Source organism: Henckelia pumila, chromosome 4 (assembly GCF_033568475.1).
Source record: "Henckelia pumila isolate YLH828 chromosome 4, ASM3356847v2, whole genome shotgun sequence".
NCBI classification, from domain to species: Eukaryota; Viridiplantae; Streptophyta; class Magnoliopsida; order Lamiales; family Gesneriaceae; genus Henckelia; species Henckelia pumila.
In genome coordinates, this window is record NC_133123.1 from 161,711,115 (window position 1) to 161,725,748 (window position 14,634).

General features: G+C 37.2%; 1 long non-coding RNA gene across 1 annotated transcript; it reads right to left on the reverse strand.

Moving 5' to 3' along the window:
• Window positions 1-1,835: 1,835 nt before the first annotated feature.
• On the reverse strand, window positions 1,836-13,895 carry LOC140894349 (uncharacterized). The gene is made up of 2 exons (XR_012153792.1): window positions 13,764-13,895; window positions 1,836-2,050 (listed from the first exon to the last, which is right to left on the reverse strand). It is a non-coding gene; the product is annotated as an uncharacterized lncRNA (long non-coding RNA).
• Window positions 13,896-14,634: the final 739 nt, after the last annotated feature.

The following is a 14,634-nucleotide window of genomic DNA, read 5'->3' on the forward strand; positions in this document are numbered from 1 at the left end:
TGATGATTATGCTGTCAGATTTAGTTTAGTTATTTTTTTTTTTTTTGTTTTCTCCATTAATAGATACATGTGTGCCTTCGTATGTTTTCATGTATATGTCTCAATATTTTATAAGTTAGACATTTAATGTAATGTAAATATTTATATAATTTTTTTTAACACACTGTTTCTCAATTTTAATTAATATTTTTACTTACATTAATTATATATATATATATATATAGAGAGAGTTTCTTTCAAGTGCCCACCTACCATGCCCACCAATGATGTGGCACTATTCTATTGGATCTACAATTTATCACATTTTTATTACAACCAATAGAATAGTGCTACATCATTGGTGGACATGGTAGGTGGACATGGTAGGTGGGCACTTGAAAGAAACTCTATATATATATATATATATTTGATTGAGGTGAAATTTCATATTTGTTGGTAAGACTTTTAATTTTCAATTTCAAATAATCTTTCAAAAAAAAATTAAATTAATAATAAAATAATAAGTTCACTGTAAAAAAATTAAAAAAGAATTTTTTGACGGTAAAATAATAAAGAATTTTAAGATTATGAAATATTGAAAATGTGACATTTGTATTTATTTATTTTATTTTGATTTATATGGTTTTTTTTTTTTTATCAATATCAAGTGTTTTTTATTTTAATTTAATGCGATTGTGTTGATAATTATTGAATTCTCTGTTTGATATTTTTATTTATTTTTGTCTTATTTGTTATTTGAATATAGAAATAAATTTCGTGAATTATATTTATTTAATTTTATTTATAAAAATCGAATAAATTATGATAACTTTTTGTTAAAATCATTTATATGTTTATGTTAATAACTTGCCTTTAATGGAAAAATTCCCAATTTGGTCCCTCATTTTAGGTCCCAGATTTGGTCCTCCGTTTTTATATCGACCCAATTTGATCCTTCATTTTTCACCATAATTCTGGCAAAAACTCTTATGAGACGGTCTCAAGGGTCATTTTTATGAGACGGATCTCTTGTATGGGTTATCCATTAAAAAGTATTACAATTTATGCCAAAAGTATTACTTATTATTATAAATATGGGTAGGGTTGACCCGTCTCACAGGAGTGTTACTCAATTCCGTAATTGATCCTTCCGTCCAGTCAAGTGTTAAAATTAACGGAGATGACCTGCTTAGCCCGATAAAGCTTCCCCTCTCACCTCTAGAACGGGTAAACCCATTTTTAACAATTTTTTGTTGGTTTTAACTCTTCTGCATTGTAATTTAGGAAAAATTGCATATATCACCCCTGTGAAATCCCGAGTTTGCTAATAACTTCCTATGAAATTTTTTTAATCTAATAACCCCTTGTGATTCAAAATTTGTAGCATACACACCATTTTCAGTTAAAAATTGACAAAAATACCCTTACTTAAATAAATAATTAAATTAATTTTTTTTATAATTCCATATTTAATTGAGTAAAATAATCAAATTTTATTTAAATAACTATGAAAATTATATATAATTATTTTATCATAATATTTGTTATACACGAAATTGTTTTAATATTAAATTGTATTATAACATTAAGGGCATTTTAGTCATTTTTTAGCCAAAATGGGGTGTATGCTACAGATTTAGAATCATAGGGGGCTTCTAGCTCAAAAAATTTTCATAGAAGGTTATCAGCAAACACGCGAATTCACAGGGGTGATATATGCAATTTTTCCTGTAATTTATTATGTGAAGATCGTATTTTTCCACACTTCTAATTGACTTGATGTTGGACAATGTACTGTGTACAAATCGTTATAAAATGTTCGTTCTTTCATTTACCTACTATTCTTGCTTAATCAGTTCAAAGAATGTTTTGGATATTATATCAGTTCCAAATTTCCTTCAAGAATATGCTCATTTGCTACATATGTTTCAGTCTACATCAATAATCTAATTTTCACGAATTCTTCTTTGAAACCTTCATTCCTATACTTACGGTCACAACACTCAACAAGAATGACTCGTTTCCAGGCAAACAACCAATTCTATGCTAGACTAAATTCAACCGAGTTACGCTATCCGACTTGTTTTGAATATTTGTGTATTAAGCCAAGTAAAGAACTCTTCAACTTGGATACATACAGATACGAATCACACAACTGCATCCTCTTTAGACCCTTTCTTTTTTCCAGTTCACATCTTCTCATTATGTTATTAAATAATTATTTTTAATTTTTTATATTTGAAATTATGATTAAATTCAATAAATAAACACAAACATATGGCGAGTTATATAATGTGAAACGACCCTAACTCTATAATTAATAAATAAATAAATATGCGGAAATTTTATTTTTATACTTACTAAAAATTACATGTACATACATGCCCATACATATATGCACCAAAATAAAAAGATTTTAAATAAATAAATAACTTAAATAAAAAAATGCATTCTTTAATAAAATAAATATTTGAGTCAAATACGTAATTAAAATGTTTTCATAAGAAAATAATTAAAAACTGCATGCACTGAAAATATTTAAATAAATTATCCAAAAACTCAACCACTGAAAATAATTAAAAATATTTAACGTGCTGGAATATTCAAACATGCATCATGACTCAGATATCTATCACGGTCACGGGGATCACTGCCAGTCTGCTCATACGTCCTCGCCTCCGGTGGGTACTACGTCCTCTACGTACTCACCTGCACCATACCAGTGTAGTGAGCCTAGAAGCCCAACATGCTAACATAACGAGGATTTAAAATAATTTAAATCACTTTAATACTAATACATAACATATACATAAATGAGCATGCTTAAAATAACATCATGACATAACATAACTTAAATTAACTTAAATATCATAATCATACATAATACATAAACATTGTTGAGCAAATTATTTTCTAACATCGCATGGTTGTATCCATAGTGTAACCTTAAATCATACATCAAATACTGATCAGCGTGGAAACCAACATACGTGGCGGTGACGAATCACCTCTTAAATTGACAGTAAACTGCCCTTCAATAGTTCACATATGGGGACGAATCCCCCTCAAATTGTCACACTACTTCAACTTCCAACATAAAATATTTTTTTTGCTCAACCTTAAACATTAAATCATGCATAAAAATTATTTCATGAATGCATGTACTTAAATAAAATGTGTGTCCCTCATATATATTTAATTTAATTTCATACTAACATATAAATATTAAAAATAACTTCCATGCATAAAATAATTAAATATATATTCAGGACACATGCAAATTTCTCATGGATTGTACTGAACTGCTGGCCCTAACACTCAAGCCCATTTACTTAAATCTGTCCCATTAACACAGAGACTGGCCCAATAACAACCTATTTTGGCCCAATGGGCCCTAAAGCCCAAAGATTGGCCCAATAACTTCCATGGGCCCTAAAGCCCATAAAAATTAGTGGGCTTACTTAATTAAAATTAAGCCCAAATACTTAAATTTTAACCCAAAGTAATTAAATGGAACCCAAAACATTTTATTTCAAATTAAATGGCACAAAAACCAATTAAATCATAAAATACTTTAAAATTAAAAAGACTCGAGCCCGGCCCAACCAACCCGGACCCGGACCAACTTAACCCGACCCTAGACCCTACTAACCCGACCCTGACCCCCAGGACCCGACCCAGACCAACCCAAACCCATAACCCGAAGCCCCCCTTCGTTTCTGTTACGGCCGCGAGCAGCAGCCCTTCTAGGGCTGCTGCCACCCTGCTCCGGCCGTTCCTGGCTGGAGCTCCGCCTCCCAGACGTAGCCCACGTCTGGGCGGACCAAACCAGCCCAAGGCCTCAGCCCCATGCACCTCCTACACCTTAACCGATCACCCTTTCCCTTAAACCCTAACCTGCGCCGATCTAGGACACCCGATCGCCTAGCTTGCTTCCTGGGCTCGTTTGGCTCGAACCACTCAAGCCACTTGAGTCCAGACCACCCTTACACGACCTCAAGACCCCTGGCCAGCAGCGAGACGCACGATGGTTGAAGAAAACATGAGCATGATGGAAGGAATACATGAACAAAGTGCATAACAATCAAAAGCCAATGTTTTTCTGAAAATTTATTGGATGTTTCTGCTGCATACACACGCACACTATTACCCACTGATATGGAACGAAAATTTGAGAAAGAAAACATGCCTTCCACCGAAGTTGAAGAGAAAGCAACGTGTAAAACGATTCCGGGACGACGGGACGACGAGCAACCTTGAAACTTCGAAGAAACTCGGCTATGGAACCTCCTTGGTTGTGGTTCGAGGAAGAAGATGATGGATGGGGGTGAGAAAACTGATGGAGGTGGCTGATGGAGGGTTTGAGCGTAGGGTTGGGTAGTTTTAGGATTTAAAATTTTAAATATAATTACCCTACATAAATTACTTAATTAATATACCAAAGTATATAATTAAAGACTCCACTTAAAAGATTTAAATCTGATACTAATCATAAATCTCGAATTATATAATTAAGAAAATTTTAAAAATACTAAAAAGTCATTATTTTGGCTTAATTTGAATAAAAACGGACTCCTAAAAATATATATAATTAAATACTGGAAATTTTGAGGAAATAAAACTCAAAATAATATTTTTGGGCTCTTAAAAGGCTCACGAAATAAATTGAATAGAAAGTTGTCATCTCGTCCGTCCACGGTCCCGTCAACGCGATCAAAACAATTAATTTCCATAAATCGTGAAAATTACTAATTATGGGTTAAATGCTTAAAAATCAATTAAATCATGCACAAATAATTCACATAATTATTTAACCCATAAATCTAAAATTTAAATAATTAAATTTCCTAATTATGCATGCGGATTTACGTATTTAAAAAAATACCGGGTGTTACAATTCTCCCCCCTTAAATTGAATTTCGTCCTCGAAATTTAAAATACTTACCCGAACAACTCCGGGAAATGAGTCCTTATCTCTGCCTCGGTCTCCCAAGTAGCTTCATCCTCTGAGTGATTCAGCCACTGGACTCTGACCATCGGTATGACTCGCGTCCTAAGCCTCCTCTCCTCCCTAGCCAAGATCCGTATAGGCCTCTCCTCAAATGCTAACTTCGGTGTCAACTGAAGAGGCTCAAAATCCAACACATGCGACGGGTTGGAGACATATCTCCGAAGCATGGATACATGGAAAACGTTGTGCACTGCCGCCAGCCCTGGTGGTAGAGCTAAACGGTAGGCCAACGTGCCAACTCTCTCCAAGATCTCGAATGACCCTATATACCTCGGATTAAGCTTGCCTCTCCGGCCAAATCGCACTACTTCCTTCATAGTGACACCTTCAGGAATACGTGATCACCTACAGCGAACTCCAAATCTCGTCGTCTGGTATCTGCATAACTCTTCTGATGACTCTGAGCAGTCCTCATCCGATCTCGAATCTGAGTCACAATGTCAGCTGTCTGCTGCACAATCTCAGGACCAAGTAAAATCCTCTCACCAACCTCATCCCAATGCACAGAATATCTGCATCTCCTCCCATACAATGCTGCATAAGGAGTCATACCTATAGACGACTGAAAACTGTTGTTATAGGTAAACTCCACTAATGGCAGTCTAGTCTCCCACGAGCCCTGAAAATCGATGACACAAGCTCTCAGAAGATCCTCGAGAACCTGAATCACTCTCTCAGACTGACCATCTGTCTGGGGATGGAATGCTGTGCTGAACAAAAGTCTAGTCCCCATAGCTATGTACAGACTCTTCCAAAACGCGGATGTGAATCTCGGATCTCTGTCTGACACAATTGACACTGGTATGCCATGCAACCTAACAATCTCCTTGATGTAAAGCTCTGCATACTGTGTCAATGAGTAAGTAGTCCTCACCGGCAAGAAATGAGCTGACTTGGTGAGTCTATCCACAATCACCCAAATCGCTGTGCAACCTCTGGCACTCCTCGGTAAGCCAACCACAAAGTCCATCGTAATATTCTCCCATTTCCATTCCGGAATAGGAAGAGGTCTAAGAAGTCCTGCTGGACGCTGATGCTCTGCCTTGACTTGCTGACAAGTCAAGCACTCTGACACCACTCTCCCGATGTCTCTCTTCATCCCGGGCCACCAATACAATAGCTGCAAATCTCTGTACATCTTCGTACTTCCGGGGTGAATGGAGTACGGAGATGTGTGAGCCTCTGCTAAAATCTCAGCTCTCAACTGATCGACGTTCGATACCCACATCCTACCACGGTACTGAACAATGTCATCCACCACTGTATACAAGAGGTTACCCCTAGCCTCATCTCTCTGTCTCCATCGCTGCAACTCCTCATCAGTAGACTGTCCATCCCTGATCCGATCTCGCAGAACTGGCTGCACCGTCAACACTGACAAGCTCGGTGCATGACCACTCGGATAACACTCCAAGTCAAATCTCTGAATCTCGCTCTGTAGTGGTAACTGTACGGTCAAACATGAGACCACTGACGACTTCTGACTCAAAGCATTTGCTACTACATTAGCTTTACCCGGATGGTAGCTAATGTCACAGTCATAATCCTTCACCAAATCCAACCATCTCCGTTGCCTCATGTTCAACTCCTTCTGGGTGAAAAAGTACTTGAGGCTCTTGTGATCAGTGAAAATCTTGCACTTCTCGCCATACAGATAGTGCCTCCAGATTTTCAAAGCGAAAACCACTGCTGCTAACTCCAAGTCATGCGTCGGGTAATTCTGCTCATGAACCTTCAGCTGCCTCGATGCATACGCAATAACCTTGCCACACTGCATAAGTACCGCGCCTAAATCCAACTTAGATGCGTCGGTGTACACCACTAACTCCTCGTGTGGTACTGTCACTGCTAACACCGGTGCAGTAGTGAGTGCTTCCTTCAACTGATCGAAGCTCCTCTGACAGTCTGAACTCCAGATGAACTTCGCGTTCTTCTTGGTTAAGGAAGTCAAGGGTACTGCAATAGAGAAAAAACCCTTGATGAACTTCCTATAATATCCTGTCAAACCCAAGAAACTGCGAATCTCCAAAGCATTCTTCGGAATATCCCAATTCTGCACTGCCTCAACCTTCGACTGGTCAACTGCAATCCCATCTCTCGAAATAATGTGGCCAAGAAATGCCACCTGCTCGAGCCAAAACTCGCACTTGCTGAACTTGGCATACAACCGATGCTCCCTCAAGGTCTGCAAGGCTGTCTGTAGATGCTGTCTATTCTCCTCAATGCTCCTAGAGTAGATCAAGATATCATCAATGAAGACTATGATGAACTGATCTAGATACGGCTGAAAAACTCGGTTCATGAGATCCATGAAAACCGCTGGAGCATTAGTCATCCCAAATGGCATCACTAGGAACTCGTAATGCCCATACCGTGTCCGGAAAGCAGTCTTGGACACATCTACCTCTCTAACCCGCAGCTGATGATAACCAGATCGCAGATCGATCTTGGAGAACACTGAAGCTCCCTGCAACTGATCAAATAAATCCTCTATCCTCGGCAGTGGATACTTATTCTTCACTGTGACCCTATTGAGCTCTCGATAATCGATGCACAGTCTCATACTGCCATCCTTCTTCTTCACAAATAACACTGGAGCCCCCCATGGATAAAAGCTAGGACGAACAAAGCCTTTCTCTAATAACTCCTGAATTTGCTCCTTTAACTCTTTCATCTCGGTCGGAGCAAGTCTGTACGGTGCCTTAGAGATAGGCACGGTGTCTGGCACCAAGTCGATGTTGAACTCTACATCTCTCACTGGTGGAATTCCTGCAACATCCTCCGGAAAGACATCCGGAAAGTCACGAACCACCTCTATCTTTGATAATGATCTGCTAGATGGTTCTGAGGCCGTGACAATACTCGCTAGAAACCCCTGTCAACCCCGTCTCAACAACTTCCTCGCCTGAATAAGAGATATCACCTGAGGAAAATCACTGCTCTGAGATGCATGGAAAGTAAACGGGTCGCCTCCTGACGGTTTCACTGACACTGACCTCCAACGAAAATCAATCGAAGCTTCATTGACTGTCAACCAGTCCATATCCAAAATCAAATCAAAACCACTCAATGGCAAAACCACCACATCTGCTCGAATGGAGTGTCCCTGAAGCTCCAACTCCAGTTCTCGAATAACCTTCGAGGTAGAAATAATCTGCCCTGACGGCATAGTAACATAATACTCACTGTCAATAATCTCAGGTGTGATGCCTATCCGCCTGATAAACTCCAGGGAGATAAACATATGCGTAGCCCCTGAATCTAGCAACGCAAACGTGGAGTTGCCTCCAACTAGAATTCTCCCTGCACGCAGAAAATTCCCAACAATTTCATACCGCTACTAAACTTTTCCCCAACAAGTCACTACTAACCCTTAATTCTAATCACAAGTAAAACATGCTTCTTATTCTAACATGCAGATAGATAACCCAAAGAACAACAATTCCATAAAGAAAACAAAATTCTTAACCAAAGGAAAAATTATAAAATACTAGGGATAAGATATACCGGTGATCAAGGAGGTGTCTGGGTCTGCCTTCTCTGCCTGCATGACGAACACTCTACCAGCAGTGTTCTTCTTCCTTGGGCAGTTAGCTATCTGATGCCCTGGCTCTCTGCAGTGGTAACAAACTCCTGCTCCCAAAAGACAAGGTCCCGAATGCATCTTTTGACACTTCGGGCAAGTAGGAAAACCTATAGCATTAGGGGCCCCGACCCTCTGCTGTTGTGGCCTCTGCTGCTGCGGCCTCTGCTGCGGATTCGGGCCCTTAGCCGACCCAGTAAACTGCTTCTTCGCAGGAGGCTGTGAAGATGGTCGCTGATACCCCGACTGAAACTGTCTTTTCCCCTGCTGCTCTCGCTGCATCTCTCTCCTACCCTCCTCTGACCTCAGTGCTCTACTAACTGCCGCCTCATATGTAGTGACGTCCATCATACGTACGTCGTGCTTAATATCCTCTCTCAGTCCCTCCACAAACTGTCTCATCTTCTCCGGTGGACTGTCTGCAATCAGAGGCACAAAATGACAGCCCCTCTCGAACTGGCTCACGTACTCCACCACTGACCTGTCCCCCTGCCGAAGACTCATAAACTCCCGGATCATGCGACTCCTCACATCCTCCGTGAAATAGTTGGCGTAGAAGACACGCCTGAACTCCGCCCAAGACAGTGTAGGGAGGTGTACTCCCCTGGCAGCACCCTCCCACCAAAGAGCTGCGTCTCCCCTCAACATATACGTCGCACAGTTCACCCTGTCCGCATCTGTGATCCCCATATAAGCAAAGATGGACTCCAAAGAACGAATCCACCCCTCAGCCACCAATGGATCGGTGGTACCAAGTAACTCCTTCGGCCCCTTCTTCTGGAATCGCTCAGCTACGTCTTCCTCATGGGACATTCTGGGACGTGAAGCCTGCTGCTCTAACAGAGCAGTAACTCCTGCCATAAAGGTAGCATTGTCCTGCTCCAATGCTGCAAGTGGGTTCTGCGGAGGTGGAGGTGGAGGTGGAGATCCCCCACGTCTGTTCATCGGTCTGGGAGGCATTCTACACTACCACATATTTCTTTACGTAAATCGTCATGCATAACTAAGTTGTTTAAAATTAATGCTAACTTAAATCCTTAAAAATAAATCGTACTATAAACACTTAAAACTTACAGACCGGTAGCGTGGATTTCTGAGCTCGCATAGCAGTAATGACCCCTCCAAGGACCGTGCTCTGATACCAACTGAAACGACCCTAACTCTATAATTAATAAATAAATAAATATGCGGAAATTTTTTTTTTATACTTACTAAAAATAACATGTACATACATGCCCATACATATATGCACCAAAATAAAAAGATTTTAAATAAATAAATAACTTAAATAAAAAAATGCATTCTTTAATAAAATAAATATGTGAGTCAAATACGTAATTAAAATGCTATCATAAGAAAATAATTAAAAACTGCATGCACTGAAAATATTTAAATAAATTATCCAAAAACTCAACCACTGAAAATAATTAAAAATATTTAACGTGCTGGAATATTCAAACATGCATCATGACTCAGATATCTATCACGGTCACGGGGATCACTGCCAGTCTGCTCATACGTCCTCGCCTCTGGTGGGTACTACGTCCTCTACGTACTCACCTGCACCATACCAGTGTAGTGAGCCTAGAAGCCCAACATGCTAACATAACGAGAATTTAAAATAATTTAAATCACTTTAATACTAATACATAACATATACATGAATGAGCATGTTTAAAATAACATCATGACATAACATAACTTAAACTAACTTAAATATCATAATCATACATAATACAAAAACATTGTTGAGCAAATTATTTTCTAACATCGCATGGTTGTATCCATAGTGTAACCTTAAATCATACATCAAATACTGATCAGCGTGGAAACCAACGTACGTGGCGGTGACGAATCACCTCTTAAATTGGCAGTAAACTGCCCTTCAATAGTTCACATATGGGGACGAATCCCCCTCAAATTGTCACACTACTTCAACTTCCAACATAAAATATTTTCTTTGCTCAACCTTAAACATTAAATCATGCATAAAAATTATTTCATGAATGCATGTACTTAAATAAAATGTGTGTCCCTCATATATATTTAATTTAATTTCATACTAACATATAAATATTAAAAATAACTTTCATGCATAAAATAATTAAATATATATTCAGGACACATGCAAATTTCTCATGGATTGTACTGAACTGCTGGCACTAACACTCAAGCCCATTTACTTAAATCTGTCCCATTAACACAGAGACTGGCCCAATAACAACCTATTTTGGCCCAATGGGCCCTAAAGCCCAAAGATTGGCCCAATAACTTCCATGGGCCCTAAAGCCCATAAAAATTAGTGGGCTCACTTAATTAAATTAATTAAGCCCAAATACTTAAATTTTAACCCAAAGTAATTAAATGGAACCCAAAATATTTTATTTCAAATTAAATGGCCCAAAAACCAATTAAATCATAAAATACTTTAAAATTAAAAAGACTCGAGCCCGGCCCAACCAACCCGAACCCGGACCAACTTAACCCGACCCTAGACCCTACTGACCCGACCCTGACCCCCAGGACCCGACCCTGACCAACCCAAACCCATAACCCGAAGCCCCCCCTTCGTTTCTGTTACGGCCGCGAGCAACAGCCCTTCTAGGGCTGCTGCCGCCCTTCTAGGGCTGCTGCCGCCCTGCTCCGGCCGTTCCTGGCCGGAGCTCCACCGTCCAGACGTAGCCCACGTCTGGGTGGACCAAACCAGCCCAAGGCCTCAGCCCCATGCACCTCCTACACCTTAACCGATCACCCTTTCCCTTAAACCCTAACCTGCGCCGATCTAGGACACCCGATCGCCTAGCTTGCTTCCTGGGCTCGTTTGGCTCGAACCACTCGAGCCACTCGAGTCCAGACCACCCTTACACGACCTCAAGACCCCTGGCCAGCAGCGAGATGCACGATGGTTGAAGAAAACATGAGCATGATGGAAGGAATACATGAACAAAGTGCATAACAATCAAAAGCCAATGTTTTTCTGAAAATTTCTTGGATGTTTCTGCTGCATACACACGCACACTATTACCCACTGATATGGAACGAAAATTTGAGAAAGAAAACATGCCTTCCACCGAAGTTGAAGAGAAAGCAACGTGTAAAACGATTCCGGGACGACGGGACGACGAGCAACCTTGAAACTTCGAAGAAACTCGGCTATGGAACCTCCTTGGTTGTGGTTCGAGGAAGAAGATGATGGATGGGGGTGAGAAAACTGATGGAGGCGGCTGATGGAGGGTTTGAGCGTAGGGTTGGGTAGTTTTAGGATTTAAAATTTTAAATATAATTACCCTACATAAATTACTTAATTAATATACCAAAGTATATAATTAAAGACTCCACTTAAAAGATTTAAATCTGATACTAATCATAAATCTCGAATTATATAATTAAGGAAATTTTAAAAATATTAAAAAGTCATTATTTTGGCTTAATTTGAATAAAAACGGACTCCTAAAAATATATAAAATTAAATACTGGAAATTTTGAGGAAATAAAACTCAAAATAATATTTTTGGGCTCTTAAAAGGCTCATGAAATAAATTGGATAGAAAGTTGTCATCTCGTCCGTCCACGGTCCCGTCAACGCGATCAAAACAATTAATTTCCATAAATCGTGAAAATCACTAATTATGGGTTAAATGCTTAAAAATAAATTAAATCATGCACAAATAATTCATATAATTATTTAACCCATAAATCTAAAATTTAAATACATAAATTCCCTAATTATGCATGCGGATTTACGTATTTAAAAAAATACCGGGTGTTACATAATGTCTTATTAAAATATTGAATAAAATGATATTAGAATTTAATCATTTCAGGGGAAAAGTCGATGTCACCTTGAGGGTAGTATCCTCAAGGTGGCGTGTCAGTTTGTGATTGGCTAAATTTGTGGGTCCCACATGTGTAGCCAATCACAAACTGACACACCACATTGGCATCGACATTTCTCATTTGCGGATACAAACGAATATACATATTCTAATTAAATAATACATATATATTATTTTATTATAACTGAAATATATCTATCTATAAGAATATATTGTCTTTTCCGGTTGATTATATAGTAATTATTTATATATATAAGAAATCGGAAATCACAAACCATAAAAAAAAAACTATGATATATAGTATTCAAATAGCTCATTGGAAACTACACATCTATTTAGTCTGTGGACAACCGAAAAAGATAAAAATACAAAATACAAAAGGCCAGAGATAGAGAATTTATCCTTAAAATGAACTATTAAAATTATTATAGTAATTTTTAGTTACCCAGGTTTTATATTCTTTTGAAATATTAGTATTATCATCATACTATGAAAATTATTACTATTATACACATGGAAAATATCAAAAAATTAAATAATACAATGTTACATGATATACACATTTTCACGTCCATTTTTAAAACTACGCATACATTAATATCATCCCAATTAAAGAAATATTGATATATAAACAGTCGAATAACACAATGTTATTATCCAAACAATAATTAGTTCAATTCTTTAAAAATCTAAAAATAGTTCGTTTATTTCAACATTGTTTAAAATTATCGAAAATAGATAGCCTGGTAGAAATTAGAATAATCTCCTGTATTAGATTTCCAACAATATAATGGATGCAATAATATCCTAGGAAACTATGAATAACAATGTACAATACCTACATGCAGATGATTCAAAACGATGGATATAGCCACCACAATGTTTTTCTTTTGCGGCAAAATAATATTTATTTATATATTGGATTACCAGCCGTTTATATATTTGGTTACCAGCCATTGGTTTAATTCACATCAAATGTCCTTTTAATTACCCTCAATAATAGTTAACTAATAATAATTAATGCACGCATTATCATTTATTATAATTATAATTATAATTATAATAATACAATGTATCTAATACGAAATACGAAACGACACGCATTATCGGAAACCCAAAATAACTAATTCGAGCAAAACAGAGTTGACTAATAATTAATGCACATATTATCATATCATTTATTATTATGTATTTATAAATTATAATACAGTGACATAAGGGCAAAATGGGTAAGTAGACAATATGAAGGACAAATTTGTACATACACAATTGAAAAAATTATTCATGCTTTTAAAAGAGTAATATTTCCAGGCAAACAACCAATTCTATGCTAGACTAAATTCAACCGAGTTACGCTATCCGACTCGTTTTGAATATTTGTGTATTAAGCCAAGTAAAGAACTCTTCAACTTGGATACATACAGATACGAATCACACAACTGCATCCTCTTTAGACCCTTTTTTTTTTCCAGTTCACATCTTCTCATTATGTTATTAAATATTATTTTTAATTTTTTATATTTGAAATTATGATTAAATTCAATAAATAAACACACACATATGGCGAGTTATATAATGTCTTATTAAAATATTAAATAAAATGATATTAGAATTTAATCATTTCAGGGGAAAAGTCAATGCCACCTTAAGGGTAGTACCCTCAAGGTGGCGTGTCAGTTTGTGATTGGCTAAATTTATGGGTCCCACATGTGTAGCCAATCACAAACTGACACACCACATTGGCATCGACATTTCCCATTTGCGGATACAAACGAATATACATATTCTAATTAAATAATACATATATATTATTTTATTATAACTGAAATATATCTATCTATAAGAATATATTGTCTTTTCCGGTTGATTATATAGTAATTATTTATATATATAAGAAATCGGAAATCACAAACCATAAAAAAAAACTATGATATATAGTATTCAAATAGCTCATTGGAAACTACACATCTATTTAGTCTGTGGACAACCGAAAAAGATAAAAATACAAAATACAAAAGGCCAGAGGTAGAGAATTTATCCTTAAAATGAACTATTAAAATTATTATAGTAATTTTTAGTTACCCAGGTTTTATATTCTTTCGAAATATTAGTATTATCATCATACTATGAAAATTATTACTATTATACACATGAAAAATATCAAAAAATTAAATAATACAATGTTACATGATATACACATTTTCACGGCCATTTTCAAAACTACA